At 48.4% G+C, this 20,859-nt stretch overlaps 1 long non-coding RNA gene across 1 annotated transcript in view; it reads left to right on the forward strand.

The window, feature by feature from the left end:
* The window catches only part of LOC137561354 (uncharacterized), a 57,324-nt gene extending 50,167 nt beyond the window's left edge, over positions 1–7,157 (forward strand). Inside the window, exon 5 of the long non-coding RNA XR_011029979.1 lies at positions 6,890–7,157. This is a non-coding gene — a long non-coding RNA (uncharacterized lncRNA). The remainder of the gene's footprint in view (positions 1–6,889) is intronic.
* The last annotated feature ends 13,702 nt before the right edge of the window (positions 7,158–20,859 follow it).

Genomic DNA, 20,859 nt, shown 5'->3' on the forward strand with positions numbered 1-20,859 from the left:
TGACGTTGAACCCGTTTTTAAACGGGCTTAGGTCACAAGTGTAATATAGTCCCACTGCTGATTTTAGGTCTGTTTAAAAGCACAAATATGTCACAGCTAGTATTTACATTAAGTAACTGTAACGATCGGTGGGTGCAGAGAGTATCTGATTACCGGTGATCTGCAGTATCACCGGAAATACAGATATGTACCAGATTATAAGTGATCTGCAGTCTCACCGATAATCCGATATACAAACTAACCTCTGTTCACCTGAGTAGAGTGTAGTGTTTAGTGTAACAGTAACACTTAGAGGACAAGGCCTCAATGCAGCAAGGAGTACTGCACAGATTCCTTCCGCAGACCTGAGCTCTCCAAGACGGGAGGAGTCAGACTGACAGTAGGACGGTATATCTGAAAGTGACCCTAAGGAGGGAGGATCGCTAACAGAGCGAGGAACCGCCTCTAACGGTAAGGTCGGTTCTCGAGGTCGGACAAGCCAGGTCGTACACACACAGACAGATAAAGTACAAGATCAGGAGGCAAAGGCGGAGTCAAAGCACAGGCAGGGTTCAGCAACGGGGTATCAGATATATCGGGGTACAAAATCAGGAGGCAGAAGCAGAGTCAAGGAACAAGCCGGGGTTCGGCAACAGAGTATCAGAAATAACGAGGTACAAAATCAGAGTTCAGAAGGGTGGTCAAGGCAGGCAAAAGTCATAACAGATAATCACAATCAAACTAGTACTTTAGCTATCAACAGAATCTAGCTAAGTGTAGGATTACAGCTCCAGCTGGTCCCGGCACACTTACGGATCTGACTACGGATCTGGGTGCTCCCACATGTGTGATCGCACGCCAGACAAAGAGCAAGTGAACAACCAGCAGTATATATACTCTAGGACCTTTCCAGGACCTCCCTAATTGCTGGTCCAATGGGAGCAGTGGAATTTGTCAGCTGACCCAGCTGGTCAGCCGACACCCTTCTAACTGCTATTTAAACTCTGCCTCTGTGCTCGCGCACGTGTAAGTCTGAATCTTGGTGGACTATCAGTCCCAGCCACACCAGTACTGTCATGCAATGAATCTAATGTGGGGGCCGCCTCTGATGCGGATTCCGCCGTTACCAATGCGGATTCCGCCGCACTGCCCATGCGGCATGCAGCGTTTTTTCTGCGTTGTGACACCATGCTGGACGCGGAAACAGCCGCCTCACCTCGAGAGACGGCGGCTTTTCCGCGTTTCCTCACAGTACCCCCCTCCCGAGGAGTGGACTCCGGACAACTCCTACCAGGTTTCTCGGGATGTAAGGCGTGAAATTCCCTCCTTAATTCGTCCGCATGCATGCGACTCCCCGGTACCCATTGTCTCTCCTCAATGCCGTACTCTTTCCAATGTACGAGATATTGTACCGAGTTTTGTACAACGCGTGAATCTAAAATCTTTTCTACCTCGTACTCAGGTTGGTCATCCACCAACACAGGAGGAGGAGGAGTGGGACCCACATGGACTGCTGGCTTAAGCAGGGATACGTGGAAGGACCTTACCCCACGCATGCTGGCGGGAAGATCAACAGCGTAAGTGACGTTGTTGATCCTTCTGGCTATCGGGAAAGGCCCGACAAACCTGGGACCCAACTTGTCTGAGGGCTGTTTCAGGGCCAAGTGACGTGTGGATACCCAAACCAAGTCTCCTGGTTGGAATCTCCACTCCAAAGACCGTTTCTTGTCAGCTTGACCCTTCTGACTCAGAAACGCCTTTTCCAAACTGTCTCTCACCGTCCGCCAAATGTCTTTAAAAGACCTTTGCCAAGCCTCCAGAGCTGGAAACGGAGTGGAGGCCACTGGTAACGGTGAAAATTTGGGCAATCTTCCAGACACAACCTGGAACGGAGAAAATCCAGTGGAAGAACTTTTCAAATTGTTTTGTGCAAATTCTGCAAAGGGCAGAAATTTGACCCAGTCATTCTGCGCCTCTGCAACGTAGCATCTCAAAAATTGCTCTAACAACTGGTTGACCCTCTCCGTCTGACCGTTGGTCTGTGGGTGGTAGCCCGATGAAAACGACAGCTTCATGCCCATTTGATGACAGAATGCCCTCCAGAATTTAGATACGAATTGGACTCCCCGATCGGACACTATGTTTTCCGGAATGCCGTGCAACCGGAACACGTGTTTGATAAACAAGTCTGCCAATTCCTGGGCCGAGGGGAGTCCTTTCAAGGGCACAAAATGGGCCATCTTGCTGAAGCGGTCGACTACCACCCAAATGACCGACATGCCCTCTGATCTGGGAAGCTCACCCACAAAATCCATGGACAAGTGGGTCCATGGTTCACTCGGGGTGGGTAAAGGCTGCAACCTCCCTACAGGTGCCAGCCGGGAGGGTTTGCTTTTAGCACATACCGCACAATCCTTAACAAATTCTCTGCAGTCGGCTGCCAGAGACGGCCACCAAGCGCACCTGGCCACAAGATCCTGCGTTCTAGATGCCCCAGGATGTCCCGCATTCTTGTGTGAATGGAATATCTGTAGCACCCGGAGACGGAATGGCAGAGGCACAAATAAAACCCCCTCCGGCTTCCCCTCAGGGACATCCTGCTGAAAAGGACTCAAGGTCTCTGTCCAGTCTTCCCAAGTCTCTGTTACGGCCAGCACCAAATTTTGTGGGACAATGGTCTCTGGGGCAGAAGGCTGCGCTGTCTCCAACTCAAAGCATCTGGACAGGGCATCTGCCTTAATGTTCTTGCTACCCGGGGTATACGTAATTATGAACCTGAACCTCGAAAAAAACAAAGACCATCGAGCCTGACGGGGACTTAATCTCTTAGCCCCCTCGATGTATTCTAGATTCTTGTGATCCGTGTATACAGTAATTGTATGTTCTGCTCCTTCCAGCCAGTGACGCCACTCCTCAAAGGCAAGTTTAATGGCTAAGAGCTCTCTGTTGCCTATATCGTAGTTTCTCTCTGACGGAGAGAACCTACGAGAGAAATACGCACAAGGGTGTAGCCTTCCCTGCAAGCCTGACCGCTGAGACAGCACAGCCCCTACCCCAACCTCCGAGGCGTCTACCTCAACAATAAAAGGATAAGAGGTGTCTACATGTCTCAGGATGGGTGCGGAACAAAACAAATCTTTTAAAGTGGAGAAAGCACTTAATGCATCAGGAGACCAGTGGGTGGTATCTGCCCCTTTTTTCGTAAGACAGGTGAGGGGTGCGATAACCGTGGAATACCCCTTTATGAACCTTCTATAATAATTCGCAAAGCCTAAAAAACGCTGTAAAGACTTCAACCCAACCGGCTGAGGCCATTCCAAAACAGCGGAGACTTTGGCGGGGTCCATAGACAGGCCCGTGGTGGAAATTATGTACCCCAGAAAGGCGACAGATGTGACTTCAAAAATACACTTCTCAATCTTAGCGTAGAGTGAGTTTTGTCTTAATTTGTTGAGTACAAATTTCACATGCATTCTGTGCTCAGAGAGGTTGTTGGAGAAAACAAGTATATCGTCTAGATAGACCAGCACAAATCTCCCCAACACCTCTCTGAAGACCTCGTTGATGAGTTCCTGGAAAACGGCCGGGGCATTACATAACCCAAAGGGCATCACCAGATACTCGTAATGCCCGTCTGGCGTGTTAAAGGCCGTTTTCCACTCATCGCCCTTTCTAATGCGCACCAGGTTGTACGCGCCCCGTAAATCCAGCTTTGAGAAGATCTTAGCATCGGTGACCTGCGTAAATAAATCGTCTATCAGGGGTAACGGATAGCGATTCTTTACCGTGATCTTATTTAGTCCCCGGTAATCAATACAGGGCCGCAGGCCCCCGTCTTTCTTTTTAACGAAAAAGAAACCTGCTCCAGCAGGCGATCGGGACGGCCGGATGAAGCCTTTGGCTAAATTGTCACGGATATATTCCTGCATAGCCAATTTCTCTGGCCCAGATAAATTGTACAAATGACCCCGAGGGGGCATACAACCTGAACGTATATCAATGGGGCAATCGAAAGGGCGATGTGGGGGTAACTTGTCTGCAGCCTTGGGACAGAATACATCAGAATATTCCACATATTGCTCAGGTACCCCCTGTACATGAACCCTGGTTTGGCCCAATGTCACCTTCCCTAAACATCGCTGAAAGCAGTGTGCTGACCAAGAAATTAGTTGGCCGGTGGCCCAATCAATGTGTGGAGAATGAAGGTGCAACCATGGCATGCCGAGTATAATGGTGGAGGTTGTCATATGCAACACAAAGAACTGTAACTTTTCCCAGTGCAGTACCCCTATGGTGACCCCCACCTCTGGTGTCTGAGACAGTGGGTGATTCCCTTGCAGAGGAGAGTCATCCACTGCCGTAACCTGGATGGGTGGTTGTACTGGTGTGAGCGGAATACACAATCTCTTAGCAAACTCAAAATCCATAAAATTTGCCGCGGAGCCTGAATCGATAAAGGCTTCCGTGACCTCAGTCTTATCTTCCCACGTAACGGTACAGGGAAGAAGCAATCGTTTTTCTTCTAGGGGTAAAAGTCGGACGCCCAGGGTGTTACCCCCCACCACTCCTAAGCGGTAGCGTTTTCCCGGCTTATTGGGGCAGTTCTGTACTATATGCCCCCCTTCACCGCAGTACAAACACAGCTGTTCGGTCATTCTCCGTCTTCGCTCTACCTGGGTTAATTTTGACCGAGCAATCTGCATCAGCTCGGAAGGAGGCAAGACGGGAGAAGGTGAAATAGTAGGAGGTGGAGTCACTGGGACCGTGGTGTAAGATACCCCTCTGAGACGGGAACTACCCCTGGTCTGTTTTTGGTAGCGCAGCCTGCGGTCGATTCGGATGGCCGCTGAGATGGCCTCATCGACTGTTCTGGGCTCGGGCTGGCTTAACATCAAATCAGAGACCTCATCGGACAGCCCTGACAAGAAATGATCTAATAGGGCATAGGTGTCCCACCTGGCCGTAACTGACCACCTCCTAAACTCGGCCGCGTAATCTTCGACCGGACCTTCGCCTTGACGCAAAAGCTTGAGCTTCCGCTCAGAAGTCGAGGCAAGGTCCGGATCGTCGTAAATTACTGCCATAGCTTTAAAAAATTCCTCTACAGAGGTAAGAGCTTTGTCTCCGGCGAGCAGGCTATACGCCCAAGACTGGGAGTCGCCGGACAACAAAGTTTTAATAAACGTGACCCTCTGGGTCTCAGTACCCGAAGATTGGGGTCTCAACTCAAAATAGGACAACACCCTACTCCTAAAATTCCGGAAGTCAGATCTGTGGCCGGAAAAGCTTTCAGGTACAGGCATACGTATGTCAGAGCTAGGAGAGGATCGCACATGATCCACTGATGTCTGGAGGGTTTGTACAGACCCTGATAGGGCATCAATAAGAGTTATGTGAGTGCCCAGTACTTGATTGATGTTGTCCACCGAAGCGGCAAGTACACCCAGACAATGAGTGTTTGCGTCCATTTTGTATTTTGGTCTGGCGTTCTGTAACGATCGGTGGGTGCAGAGAGTATCTGATTACCGGTGATCTGCAGTATCACCGGAAATACAGATATATACCAGATTATAAGTGATCTGCAGTCTCACCGATAATCCGATATACAAACTAACCTCTGTTCACCTGAGTAGAGTGTAGTGTTTAGTGTAACAGTAACACTTAGAGGACAAGGCCTCAATGCAGCAAGGAGTACTGCACAGATTCCTTCCGCAGACCTGAGCTCTCCAAGACGGGAGGAGTCAGACTGACAGTAGGACGGTATATCTGAAAGTGACCCTAAGGAGGGAGGATCGCTAACAGAGCGAGGAACCGCCTCTAACGGTAAGGTCGGTTCTCGAGGTCGGACAAGCCAGGTCGTACACACACAGACAGATAAAGTACAAGATCAGGAGGCAAAGGCGGAGTCAAAGCACAGGCAGGGTTCAGCAACGGGGTATCAGATATATCGGGGTACAAAATCAGGAGGCAGAAGCAGAGTCAAGGAACGAGCCGGGGTTCGGCAACAGAGTATCAGAAATAACGAGGTACAAGATCAGAGTTCAGAAGGGTGGTCAAGGCAGGCAAAAGTCATAACAGATAATCACAATCAAACTAGTACTTTAGCTATCAACAGAATCTAGCTAAGTGTAGGATTACAGCTCCAGCTGGTCCCGGCACACTTACGGATCTGACTACGGATCTGGGTGCTCCCACATGTGTGATCGCACGCCAGACAAAGAGCAAGTGAACAACCAGCAGTATATATACTCTAGGACCTTTCCAGGACCTCCCTAATTGCTGGTCCAATGGGAGCAGTGGAATTTGTCAGCTGACCCAGCTGGTCAGCCGACACCCTTCTAACTGCTATTTAAACTCTGCCTCTGTGCTCGCGCGCGTGTAAGTTTGAATCTTGGTGGACTATCAGTCCCAGCCACACCAGTACTGTCATGCAATGAATCTAATGTGGGGGCCGCCTCTGATGCGGATTCCGCCGTTACCAATGCGGATTCCGCCGCACTGCCCATGCGGCATGCGGCGTTTTTTCCGCGTTGTGACGCCATGCTGGACGCGGAAACAGCCGCCTCACCTCGAGAGACGGCGGCTTTTCCGCGTTTCCTCACAGTAACAAGTTAAAGTCATCAGTAGTCTGCATTCCATAGTCAGTACTAGCTGAAATGCTAATAATAGGTCTGATTCAACTACTAACACGTGCCAGCAAACAAAGGGACCAAGATAAGCAAAGGTTGGTTGGCTACCATCTTGGATGGGCACCCGACCTTTGCTTATCTTGGCTAAACAGGAACATGGTGGTGATAATGATGTTGGTAGTGATTCCAAAGTATATATCATTTATAAGCAGATGGATTAGGCATATAATGAAAGACATTTTTCTGTCTCATCTCCTGCTTTTATTTTTCTATTCCTCTAGGTATCACAGCAGCTTTAAGAAGAAGCAGTAGGCCCTCCTGTGGCCATGGCATGGGATCATTTTTTGCTGGGGAATAAATATTTTAGGAATATATCACCCAACTTTCTTTTTTTGCCATGGGACATTTTTTGGGTGAATTTTGCATGCAACTAGTTTTTCACCATGGGTCATTTCTTATGGAAATGTTGCTTACTTTGCCTTGGAATTTTAATTAGGAGGACACTGACACGGGACCTTTATTCTGAGGTCCTTCACATGGCATTGTTAATAAAAGGTAAGTTAAAAATTGTTATTATTCACATAAAATATTTTTCTTGGTGTTTGCATTTTTTGCTTAACTTCTAATTATTTTTGTAAATGGTTAAGGCATACTAATGTATCACTATACTCAATCCACATGGGTTGTGGTGGACATCTGGGTTCTCCCTCTTGCTTAACCCATTGGGGCCCACCTATATTAAATCCTACGCCGCACTTGTAGCCGTTCTAACCTGATGCGGCATAGGATTTACACCGCCTGCCGTTTCTGCTCCCAACGCGATCATGCGCACCCGAGAGGGGAGATTAAGCTGTCATATGACAGCTGACATCTCCCCTCAGTGACCAGGAGCCATAGCGTATGGCTCCTGGTCACGTGATCGCTACAATCGCTGGCGGCTCATAGTGATCTCCATAAGAACCTCGGCGGTAGGGGGGAAAGAAGAGGATCCACTCACCTTCCTGCCGTTCCCCTGGCGACCTGCACTCCCCTCCGCTCTGGCTGGCATCCCCACTCGCTGTGACGTAAGGACTGGGTCACGGCTTGATGACATCATCAAGCCCAGGACTTAGTGGCAGTACGAGTGGGGATGCCAGCGAGAGTAGAGGTGTCCACAGCAGCTCAATCGCTGGAGCCTGGAAGGTGAGTATAGGTTGCCAGCTACAGGGGGGACACCTGGCCACACTTAGGACACCATGCCCAGCAATCCGTAACAGGGATCCGGCTGCCTGACCCTCCCCCCTTAAATGCGCCCGCCCATGCAAAAATGCCTGGTCCTTAAGGGGGGTTAGGTGGCCGTTCCCAAAAGGGTTAAGGGGCTTCCGCATTCTACCATGAGTTACCCTCTAAGGAATAAGGTGTTCTTCAAAGGGGGTAAACTTTCTCTGATCACAAAGTACTCCACAGTCTTATAGACGGTGCAGGTTGTTATTGCTTAGAAGGCATAGCCCCACACTCTCAGGCTCTAAATTCCATAAGAGATTTAACCTGCATAGAGAACAAAATATAAATGTACTTAGGACTGGCAGGATTTAAAATAAATGATGCGAGCAACCTACAGAAAATTAAGTGTGATGCTCAGCAGTGAAGAGGGAAGTAATCCTGGGTGACGGCTTGGCTTCCTATTGGAGGAAGCAAACAGAGGCGGAGAGCAGCGGAGGGGAACGTGTTATCAGGGGGAGATGCTACTGACATGCTCACATAAATAAAGCCAGCTAGCAGCAAGCAGATTGTTGCTAGGCTGGCGATCTTTTAAGGAGGTGCAACACGGTGCAGTGGGCTGGCAGTGGCGGTGCAATGACCCAGAGGCATGTCTTTGTGCACACAACATGCCTCTGGGTCCTATTAAGATTATAATATGCCAAGTCGGGTTCTCTTTTAGGCTTGAGTCCACTTTTGAGATGAGACATCTGCCTGCTGTGAGAATGTCATATCGCGGAGTACAGCTATAAGCTAAGCAGGGCCGGATTTCTGGCAAGGCCACATAGGCCATGGCCTAGGGCACTAGAAATTTAGGGGCGGCTCAGTGAGGGGCAGTAAAGCTGTTCTATGCAGCCATCCCTATATACAAAGACAGAGTTAACCTTTGAACTCTCTATCCTGTACTTGTTTCGTCCCTGCAAGACCTGTAAGCTCTTTTCTGCAGGTACACATAAACCTAACTCTCATGGTGACACAACGAGATGGCAATCATAACATAAAAGTTCTTAAGGAAAACATAATTTATAATCTATACACATATTACTAAAATAGTTATTGTCTGTGACATCCAATGATGGAAAGTAAGGAGAATTCTCATTGTGGCACACAGAGATAACAACCATACAGCCAGTATCGTTGGCCTTGGGCGGTAAAAAGTACAAATCCGGCCCTGAAGCTAAGCTGCTGGTGCTGAACAGAAGATGTGTTGTTGCCTATAGAAACCAACAAATTACATTTCTACCTGCACTAATCACAATTAACTACAATGCCAATTTTAGCTAATGAGAGTGACGCGGTAGACTATTATTCTCTGCACATCATGGCAGCATTGCAGGGTGGGCAGGATGTACCATAAATGATCAAAAAAATTACATTTTGCAATCTGTTGGCTAATAAATCAGGCCCACCTTATTCTAATCCCAGAATAGTCAGCAGATCACTAATTGTTCCAATGCAGGTTATTATAACATCAACTGAATCCTTCACAAGATAGGGACTCCAGGTGCCAGAATGTTTGACCCATAACATATTAACGCTTGCAATTGTCAAGTAATTAACTGATTTAACCACAGAATGCTCCTCCATTGAGGGGTTAAAACTGATGCACACGCATTTCAACACAATGGACATTAATCAAATCAAAACTAATTAGTGCACAAATAGGATGTTTAGAAACTTCCATTTTGCCTCAAGTGGTTAATTAAATGTTTTTGGTGGGAATGTAACACAAAATTAACACCATGGTGACAGTTTAACACTTTAATTATTGTACAGCATCCTACATGTTAGGAATAGGACCTAAGTAGGCATGCACTCATACTGTGTACATTCTCGTTATGCTCTTCATCAGCCTAAGCTAGCAGGAGTAGTGTTGTCACCCACTCTAGGTATTGCCACAAACTTACCTGGTTCTCATTAGGCTTATTATTTGCCAAGTAAGCCTGCTTTGCATGGCAGTTGGGTTGCAGCCAATTGCAGCCAATTCCTAGTAGATCACACCAGGCTAATTAATGTTCTAATGAGTCTGATTGGCATTTGCTCACTGACTGGTTGCGCGTTACATAAAAGTGTCTTCCTGTTTGGGTTCTATGCCTCTTATGTTGTTCAGTTGTCTGCTCAGCTTAGAGTATACTTCTGAATTGCTCTATTTATGTATTCACCTCGACTTCTTTGACCTTCCCAGTTTACTGCCTGTATTGACATCTACTTTTCACTGACCACGCTCCTGTCTCATCTCCTGGTTTAGCCAGCTATCTGCCTGATCCTCTGTGTATGACCTCTGGCTGGTTTCTGACTGTGACTTGTGCTATCCCTCTGATCATAAATTATCTGATCTTCTATGTATGAGCTTTGGCCTCATACCTGGAATCTGCCTTTGTTTGGTCTTTGAGTGTTTTATCAGTTACCTTAGCCTCACATTCAATACTTTGTACAAATAAGTGAATAAGTCCTGGGGCAATAGAAGTTTGGTAGACATATTTATTCTCTTGGGCAAGTGTAGGCTTTGCTCTAGGTTAAGATTGTGGTGGAGATTGGGGTATTTCATCTGAAGGGTAGTTAGTGGTGATCACCTGGATACCTTACAGTACACTAGTCTATGGTATCTGTGTGCCCTGATAAACAGGGACCCTTAAAGGCTCCCGAAAAAAAATGGATGGATGGGGCTGATGATTCAAGAAACACCCTTAGAACATTTATTGGTGTCCTGACTATTCTGGGATTTTGCAGATGAGTAGAATGGAGACCAACCACTCTTTGGTCAAGCACAAGGCCAGAGTTACCATAAGGCACTGTAGGCATGTACCTACAGGCACCTGATGATTGAAAGGCGGCTCACTCCTTGAAAGCCTCCCTCCTTCCTCCCGATGCAAAGTCCTGATGAGAGTGTAAATGAGAGGTAACCCACCGTACTCTTGGTATTCCACAGACAAGGGGCTTGATTCACAAAGCAGTGCTAACCTACTTAGCACGTCTAAAGTCTTTAGACGTGCTAACCAGGGTGCTAAGTAGATTAGCACCGGATTTCTCAATCAGATCGCGCACAAAGTTTTGTGCACAAAGTTTTACGCGCACAAAGTCCTATGCGCGCGCTAAGTCCCATAAGCTTTAATGGGCACTTCGCGCGAAGCGCCCTGCGTTCTGTGCAGTGCGCGCGTAAAGTTTTACGCGCATAAAGTTTCGCGAGCGAAAAGCTGGTTTAGATGTGCTAAGGGGGTTTTCACAGGCGGGCTAACAGATGGCACTGCTTTGTGAATCAAGCCCAAGATCTCCCTTCAGTCAGGGGCAGCTCTAGCTAATAATAGCTGAGGATACTTGGGAGCACCTCTAAAAACTTAATATTATGGTACTCTTAGCTACCTAATACTAAGGGGCACCTGTAGCTACCTATGACGGGCAAGGGATGAAAGGGAAAAGTGACAGCTGGGCCAGCCAGCACACTTGTAGTGCAGTTTAGTGGAAATTTGTAGGTTCATGGAGGGTGAAGTCTAAGGTGCCAGGACATCTGTGCCTATAGGCTCCTGTGAGGTAAATCCATGCCGAGTCAAGCAAGTTATATTATTCTGTCTTTATTATCTCTAGGATCTTGCACATAGACATGAATGTTTATAAAACATCTCATGCATAAAACTGGTTATAACATTTATGTAGATATGGGAAGTGGTTCTGTAATACACAATGTATCTACCTGCACTGTTTATTCAACTAGCCCTTAAGACAAATGATGATGGATCATAACATCAGGGGAACAACTCAGGAGAAATCACATTTCCATTCTCCTGTAATAATGCTCCACTTTCATGATGACTAAAGAAATACTTCTTTATGCAGGAAACTCAATTTGAACAGGAAGGCAGAAGGCAGCATGGATCTCAGATGTGACAGGCTCAGCTGCTGAGATGCTTGGCAGAACATTTTTTTCTATGTCGCTTTCTGTGATTTCTACGTATATTCGCTCACTGTCATCCCAAAATAATTTCCCACTGGTATCCATGTATCATTCTGCTTTTATGTTACAAAGCACAGATTTTCATGTTTTTACAAGAGACAAAGGACATGCATTTTACAAGATGCTTCTTATTTTTGTCAGGCATTCTTATAACTCATACTGATGAGCTAAAAGAAGAAAAAGAAAAATAAGGGAAAAAAGGTTGCTAGTGTTCAGCAAATTGATAAGTCCAAACTAAGATTTCATTTGGCTCGGTTTGCAGTCTGCAAATATTCCCCGTGGAATCACTTATCGCTGCAAGGGTCCAGCCCAAGTACATTAATTACTTTTTTCATTCAAAACTCTTCAGAACAGTTAGAAATGCATAACATAACTCTGGTACTTTGAGATTAGATTGAAAAAAAATTCCATTCCATTATTAACAGCCTCGATTGTACCAGAGTTGCCAAATAATAACAATATCAATGACAGGATATCAAGAGCTACCATATATCACCACAGATAGGCCAATTCTTTTACACTCAAATTTTAGGTGAAAAGCAGTGGGAAGTTGGCATATCCACTGGTGATGTACCAGGGTGGTGTGTGTGTGTGTGTGTGTGTGTGTGTGTGTGTGTGTGTCTGTGTGTGTGTGTGTGTGTGTGCGTGTGTGCGCGCATGTGTGTGCGCGTGTGTGTGTGTGTGTGTGTGTGTGTGTGTGTGTGTGTGTGTGTGTGTGTGTGTGTGTGTGTGTGTGTGTGTGTGTGTGTGTGTGTGTTTGTGTGTGTGTGTGTGTGTGTGTGTGTGTGCGTGCGTGCGTGCGTGCGTGCATGTGGTTCATATGCAGAGTGTGTGTTGGAGCGTGCTTTAGCATGTATAGGTACCTGTCCTTGCTCCAGCTTGAATCCTCTAGTGTTCCATGCAGCTTTTGAACTGGCCAATAGAGCTGCAGGCTCACTGCGGTCACATGACAGAGAGTCTGGAGCTCTAGTGGCCAGATGAGAAGCTGCACAGAACTCTAGAGGATACAAGCTGGAGAAAGGACAGGTAGCTACTGTATATTCCTGCGTATAAGACTACTTTTTAACCCTTGAAAATCTTCTGAAAAGTTGGGGGTCGTCTTATACGCCGGGTATCATTGATGCCGGGTGATACCCCCTATCCTGTTACCGTCTCTCAGATCTTGCTGCTGAGGACTGTAGTGAAGCGGCGCAGGCGCATATGTGTGAGATCTGAGAGGCAGAGAGGGAGGTAAATAGGATACAAGGGTGAGCCATAAGGATGAAAGATGTGTATTTTATGGGCACAGCGCGATCTGTTCTTCCATACTGCTCTGATAAACAGGGAGACAGGGAGAGTTGACCAATCCAACCAGTTAATTGACAATATACTGTTATATACTGGGTACCACATACAGTACAGCACCAGTATATGATTTTTTTTTTATTTGGTGTACGTTGGAAGAGGGGTAGTCTTATACGGTGAGTATATCACAAACTCTATATTTTAATTGAAAAAGTTGGGGGGTCGTCTTATACACCCAGTCATCTTATACGCCGGTATATACGGTATTTATGCTGAAGCATGCTCCAGTATGCACTCTGCACATGCTGGCAAGCTCCAATGTGATGCTGGCAAGCTCCAATGTGCACATTGAGGGTCGGCCAATTGCGGGCGGGTCATAGTTTTTTGCCTATTTTTTAGGCCAAAAAGGGGGTTGGTGTATGTGTGGAATAATTTATACATGATTATATATACAGTATTTAGACTCTAATAAAGCCAATTTTTTTTGGTGAGTCCAGGAGTTCACCTGACTATGAGGTCACTAGGGCTCTTACTGCCAAGCACGGAGTAAACAATGAAGCCTGCTGACTGTATAAATGTTCTGCAATATTGTGAGAAAACACGATGGGAAGTTCATAAGGAAGAATAGGTGCACACATGGACAGAGGCAGGAGAAGAAAACACAACACTACATAGCCACATTCATGAAAAAACACCAAAGAGTACACAGGAAAGCAAAACACTACACACACACATAGAGAGACACACACACACGTGCCACACCTACACTTCTAGAGCACAAAATAGGAGTAAAATATGCCTCTCAGTAGACTGCTGTAAGGGACTTACCTGAACGATCCCGCTGTGACGGCTCCCGCGGCGATAAACAAGCCGCTCCGTCTTCTTCCTTCTCTGTGCATGCAGACCCTAGCAACGTGGGCGTCCTTCCCGACGGGGCTGCGCACGCCGCTTCAGGTCCTCAGCATTCTCACACTGTGTCGGGACGGACGATCTGGAGTAAACATCCATCCTATTCGCTAAGAAAACATAAGAGTTTGTGTCAGCTGACTGTCTTAGTCACCTGACACATAGGTAAGATTTGTAATGTTAGTCAGCTGGCACTCAGGCAGGGCTGCAGCTGTGTGATTGGTTGCTGTGTTGTGTGGCCGGCCACTGATTGGATGCTGTTGGTATTTAAACCTGCTGAGTGCAATCTGTCATTGCCTGTGATAGCTTTGGCTGTGTGCTTTTGCTGCATGTGATTATTGTATTGGATTATTGGTGAATCAAACTTCTGCCTGGAATCTGACTACCCTCTGTCTGCCGCCTGTACCGACCTTCTGCCTGGAATCTGACTACTCTCTGTTTGCCACCTGCATTGACCTCAGATTGTCTGTAGAGATGGCCCGAATGGTTCCCAGCGAACTTCCGGTGGTTCGCGATCACGGACAACTGCAAACTTTTACGGAAGTTCGGTTTGCCCCCATAGAGCACCATTAGGGTCAACTTTGACCCTCTACATCACAGTCAGCAGGCACATTGTAGCCAATCAGGCTACACTCTCGCCTGAAGCCTCACCCCCCTTATAAAAGGCATGCACCACCGGCCATTATACTCACTCGTGTGCCTGCAGTAAATAAAGAAGGGACAGCTGCTGCAGACTCTCTCATAGGGAAAGATTAGTTAGACTCTTGTAGGCTTCTTTGATTTCCCCTTGCTGATTCTTATTGCTAAAATGTGCTTGGAAGAACAAAGAGAAATCGAGAGCCCAATATGGTGTAGTATTGTTAAGTTGGCTGTGGTTTAAAGCAAAATATTTAGAAATACTCACAAACATGGGTTACCCATAGGCAACCACTTCAAGTGCAGGTGGGGAGTATTAGAACCTGACCCCACTCAGGTTATTAAGATGTCGCTCTCTGTAGATAGGAATTGGGGTAGCACCCCTCCACCAAGTGTGGAATCAAGATTTCAGCAAGGCTTGGAGTACAGAGACACCAGAGTAGAATAAAAATGTTTAAAAACCGTCTAAAAGAGGGAGATGTTCAGGTGGACTTATTGCTAAAATAGCACCCCACAACAGCTCTTTTGAGAGCTAATCTTATTCTTGTGATCTATTTTTTTTCTGTGTGTCCCACTGACACTTGTGTTGCATAGACACCCTTGATAATTCATACTGTGTGTGTGCCACTGCCAGGCCCAGCACATTTAGTGACTAACTGTGTGTGTGACAGGTGCACATTGTAATACCCATTACTGCATATACCTACCTACCTGTTGTTCACAGTGCACCCACCTACCTACGTGTGTTGAGCGCATGTAGTGTCATTGTGCCTGTCTGCTACCTGTCTGTGTGTGACAGGTGCACATTGTAATACCCATCACTGCATATACCTACCTCTTGTGTTCAGTGCACCCACCTCATCACTGCATATACCTACCTGTTGTGTTCAGTGCACCCACCTCATCACTGCATATACCTACCTGTTGTGTTCAGTGCACCTACCTACCTACATGAGTGCACGCAGTGTGATATACCACTCCATGCATACCTGTTAACTGCACCTGTGTGACTGCACATTGTATTAGTCAAATCAGTGCATACCTTTCACTTCATCCCCCCTGATATGGACACAATGGACAAAACAGGCAGAGGTAGAGGCAGACCCAGAGGAAGGCCACCTGGCAGGTCTGTGCGAGGTCATGTTGATGTGATTTCGTGTGGCTCTCGACCAAAGTACAGTGCTCAGAAGAATGCAAGTCCCATTAACTCCCAAGATTATCAGGACGTGGTTGACTATTTAACACAGAACACCTCATCTTCCGCAGCCACCAGCGCTACTACAAGCACCACATCCATTGCATTTGACACTTCGCAGGAGTTAATTGGTGGGGAATTAACTGATTCACAGCCATTATTGTTACAACCAGATGAAGGAGCTAAGCAAGTTACACCACCTAATATGTCTGAGTTAGGCAGACGTAACGTGTGAAGATGATGAAGTACCTGCTGTTGGTGCAGTTTTAGAGGTGTCTGAGGCAAGCGAAGCTGGGCAGGATGATTATGATGATGATGATGATATGGATCCCACGTATGCCCCCAATAGAGGAGATGAACAGGGGGACAGTTCAGAGGGGGATTCAGAGAGGAGTAGGAGGAGACGAGTTGCTGAAAGAAGCAGGGGGAGCTCACCATCAGAAACAGCTGGTGGCAGTGTCCGGCGGCATGTATCGCCACCTATGTAAAGCCAGCCAACATGCCCTTCAACGTCAGCTGCTGATGCCACCATAGTGCCATCACCCCAGGGGGGCTCAGCAGTTTGGAAATGTTTTAATGTGTCTGCCTCAGATTGGAGCAATGCCATCTATTGTCTCTGCCTCCAAAAATTGAGCCGTGGAAAGGCCAACACTCACGTAGGGACAACTGCCTTATGAAGGCACATGAAGAAAAGACACAAACTGCAATGGGAAGAGCACCTGAGCAAAAGCAGCACACAAAAGAAAAGCCACCTTCCTTCTCCTCTTCCTCCTTCAGGTGCAGCATCTTCAGCCGCTTTCTCCCTTGAGCGGTTCCTGCTCCTCTGCCCACAGCAGCCAGGTATCTGTGAAGGAAATCTTTGAGTGAAACAAGCCAATTACTGCCAGTCACCCCCTTGCCTGGCATCTGACAGCTGGCGTGGCGGAACTGGTAGCTTGCCAGCTGTTACCATACAAGCTGGTGGACTCTGAGGCCTTCCGTAAATTTGTGGCCATTGGGACACCGCAGTGGAAGAAACCAGGCCGCAATTATTTCTCTAAAAAGGTGATACCCAAACTGTGCCGTGAAGTGGAGAGGCAAGTGGTGTCATCTCTGGCACACAGCGTTGGGTCAAGGGTCCACCTGACCACGCATGCCTGGTCTGCCAAGCACAGTCAGGGCCGCTACATTACTTACACAGCCCATTGGGTCAACCTGGTGACCGATGGCAAGCAGGGAGTATGTGGCTGTGCAGCAGACCAACTTGTGACACCTCCACGGCTTGCAGGCAGGCCTGCTGCCACCTCCTCTCCTCCTGCTACATCCTCTTCGCTGTCGTCGTCCTCCTCCTCCTTGGCTGAGTGGCAGTTCATCTCTACTGGTGCTGCGATCTCCTCTCCAGCTACACAGACCCAGATCCCCAGGACCTATGCTGCATGCCAGGTATGACGGTGTCACGCCATCTTAGACATGTCTTGCCTCAAAGCGGAGAGTCACACTGGACCAGCTCTCCTGGCTGCTCTTAACAAACAGGTGCATCAGTGGCTGACCACGCACTAGCTGGAGATTGGCAACGTGGTGTGTGACAACGGCAGCAATCTCCTTTCCGCTTTGAATTTAGGAAAGCTGACACATGTACCCTGCATGGCACATGTGCTGAATCTAGTCATTCAAAGATTTGTGTCAAAGTACCCAGGCTTAGAGGACATCCTGAAGCAGGCCAAGAAGTTGTGTGGGCATTTCAGGCAGTCTTACACGGCCGTGGCATGCTTTACGGACATTCAGCGGAGAAACAACTTGCCGGTGAGGCGCTTGATATGTGATAGCCCTACTCGCTGGAATTCGAACCTGGTCATGTTCTCTCGTCTGCTAGAACAGGAGAAAGCCGTCACTCAGTACCTCTACAATTTCAGTAGAAGGACACAATCTGGCGAGATGGGGATGTTCTGGCTAGTGTTGGGCGAACACCTGGATGTTCGGGTTCGGGAAAGTTCGCCGAACATGGCCGAGATGTTCGGCATGTTCGGGCCGAACCCCGAACTCCCCGAACATCCCGCTTTTGGGGGCCCTATGGGGTCGCAGGCATAAGGGGGGAGCATGCCCCGATCGCGGGGGGGGTCGGAAATTCCCCCTACCCCCTCCGCTAGCGCTCCCCCCTCTGCCCGATTCCCCATACAAAAGTTTAAGGAAAGTAAAACAGTATCGGTAGTAGTGGGTGGCAGTGGGCGGCACTGTGAAGTGAGTGAGGAGGAGGAGTCCGGAGAGTGACGCGTTGAGGGAGGCCGGGCAGCGGGCGTGAGGTCAGAGAAAGGGCGGAAGTACCACAAGGGTACCCGGCCTCCCTCAACGCGTCACTCTCCGGACTCCTCCTCCTCACTCACTTCACAGTGCCGCCCACTGCCAGCCACTACCACCGGTACTGTTTTACTATCCTTAAACTTTTGTATGGGGAAGCGGGCAGAGGGGGGAGCGCTAGCGGAGGAGGTGGGGGGAATTTCCGACCCCCCCCCCCGCATCGGGGCATGCTCCCCCCTAATGCCTGCGACCCCATAGGGGGGCCGTATTCGGCCGAACAGGGCCCTGTTCGGCCGAACAGGGGCCCATTTCGGCCAGGCATTGAGCCGTTCGGGCGAACCCGAACAGTTTGGCCGAACACCACCAGGTGTTCGGCCGAACTCGAACATCACCCGAACAGGGTGATGTTCTGCAGAACCCGAACAGTGGCGAACACTGTTCGCCCAACACTAGTTCTGGCCCCCGAACTGGACACTGATTCGAAATGCATGCAGGCTCATGCGGCCGTTTGTGGAGGTGACCAACCTGGTTAGTCGCAGTGAAGGCACCATCAGTGACTTGATCCCGTGTGCTTACTTCCTGGAGCGTGCCGTGCGTAGATTGGTGGATCAAGCTGTGGAGGAGCGTGAAGAGAAACAGTTATGGCAGGAACAGTTGTGGAAGCAATTTCCTCAACACCTGCGGCAGCACAGAGGGGGGAGGAGGAGGAAAAGTCGTGTGGGGAAGAGGAGTCAGACTCGAATGATGAGGAAGGTGTTCCTTTGGAGGAGGAGGAGGCGGCGGTGGCAGAAGAACAACTGCAGCAGACGTCGCAGTAGGCTTGTGCTGCTCGACATTCCCATGGTATTGTTCGTGGCTGGGGGGAGGAGGAGGACTTACCTGACGTCACTGAGGAAGAGAAAGAGGAGATAAATAGTACGTCTGCATCCAACTTTGTGCAGATGTCGTCTTTCATGCTGTCCATGCTGTTGAGGGACCCCCATATAAAAAAACTCAAGGGGAATGAGCTGTACTGGGTGGCCACGCTACTAGACCCTCGGTATAGGCACAAAGTGGCAAACATGTTACCAACCCACCAGAAGGCAGAAAGGATGCAGCACATGCAGAACAAGCTGACAACGATGCTTTACAATGCATTTAAGGGTGATGTCACAGCACAATGCAATAGAATACCACTGCCAAAAATCCCCCTTCCATGTCCACGCAGGCAAGGACAGGAAGCTCCAGCGATCTCATAGTGATGTCGGACATGAGGATATTCTTTAGTCCAATGCCTTGACTTAGCGCTTCTGGATCCACCCTCCACCAATGCCTGGACTGGCAGGTAGCCGAGAACCTGGCCTTAAGTGTGGATGTAGACACTGAACAGCAATGAACCCTTGGACTACTGGGTGCGCAGGCTTGACCTGTGGTCAGAGCTGTTCCAAATTGCTATCCAACTTCTGTCTTGCCCTGCCTCTAGCTTCCTGTCAGAATGGACCTTCAGTGCAGTTGGAGGCATTGTCACCGAGAAGAGAAGTCGCCTAAGTCACAAAAGTGTTCAGTACCTGACCTTTATCAAAATAAATGAGGCATGGATCCCGGAGGGCTACTGCCCGCCCGAAGGCTAAGTCAGTCCCCACACACAGCATCTCTGCCTGCACGCTGTGTGACTGGCTGCCTGCCCCAAGACTAAGTCGCTCCCCACACAGCACCTCTGCCCGCCGGCCGCTTGACTGCCTTCTCCACCACCACCAACAGGGTCCAGGACTCCAGGCGGATTCCTGAATTTTTTAGGCCACTGCCTGCCTAATTTTTCTGGCTGCATTGTGGCTGCAACAACAAAACAAAAGGCATGTACATGTGTCCATTCCCCTGCATGATCATTACCTTGCCGCGGTGAAGGGGCTTGCGTGTCACAATGAAGCAATGACCTATATGAGTGTCTCGGGGGTGGCACACTAAAGATAATAAGGTCGCTGCTTCAGTGTGGACAGACCAAATTTGATCAGCTGGACAGTCACTGTTGTTCTTTCATTGAGCTACCACAGCCCGGCGACCATATGGGCTTGAAAACCGCCACAGCCTGCACTCTGGCCATGGTGTGCACCAGTCCAGCATGGCCGTCACTACGCAAACAGCTGTTTGCGGTGCGTTACACAGTGAGTTTGGTGTGTCAGCGTGAAGCAGTACTCTAATTACACTCCCTGATTGATGTATACACGTGCAAGATGTTTTAAAGCACTTTAGGCCTGCAATTTAGCATTCAATGTGATGTCTGCCCTTAAAGGCTGTTTTGCGTCAAATTCAGATTTTTCCCCAGGACTTTTGGCGTGTATCCCACTCCGCCATGCCCCCTCCAGGTGTTAGACCCCTTGAGACATCTTTTCCATCACTTTTGTGGCCAGCATAATTTTTTCTAGTTTTCAAAGTTCGCCTCCCTATTGAAGTATATTGCGGTTCGCGAAAGTTCACGCAAACCGAACTTTCGCAGGAGGTTCGCGTACCTAAAATCGGAGGTTCGGGCCATCTCTAATAGTCTGACCTCGATCTTGCCTGCTCCTAGTGTACTTCGATACTTCTGATACTACGTGTATGACCTCGGGTTGTTACTGCACTTTCGCTTTCTCCGGTTCTGGTGAGTTATATAGTTCACTCTACGTTCAGCTCCTATACCTTGCACCTACAAGGCTTGGGTGTAACCAAGGTCGGGCAGGTGTGCTCTTAAGCTCTCATTCAAGCGGGGACGCGCCACATAGGGTCAAGAAGGTGGTGGTGGATTGGGGCAT

Source organism: Hyperolius riggenbachi, chromosome 3 (assembly GCF_040937935.1).
Source record: "Hyperolius riggenbachi isolate aHypRig1 chromosome 3, aHypRig1.pri, whole genome shotgun sequence".
NCBI classification, from domain to species: Eukaryota; Metazoa; Chordata; class Amphibia; order Anura; family Hyperoliidae; genus Hyperolius; species Hyperolius riggenbachi.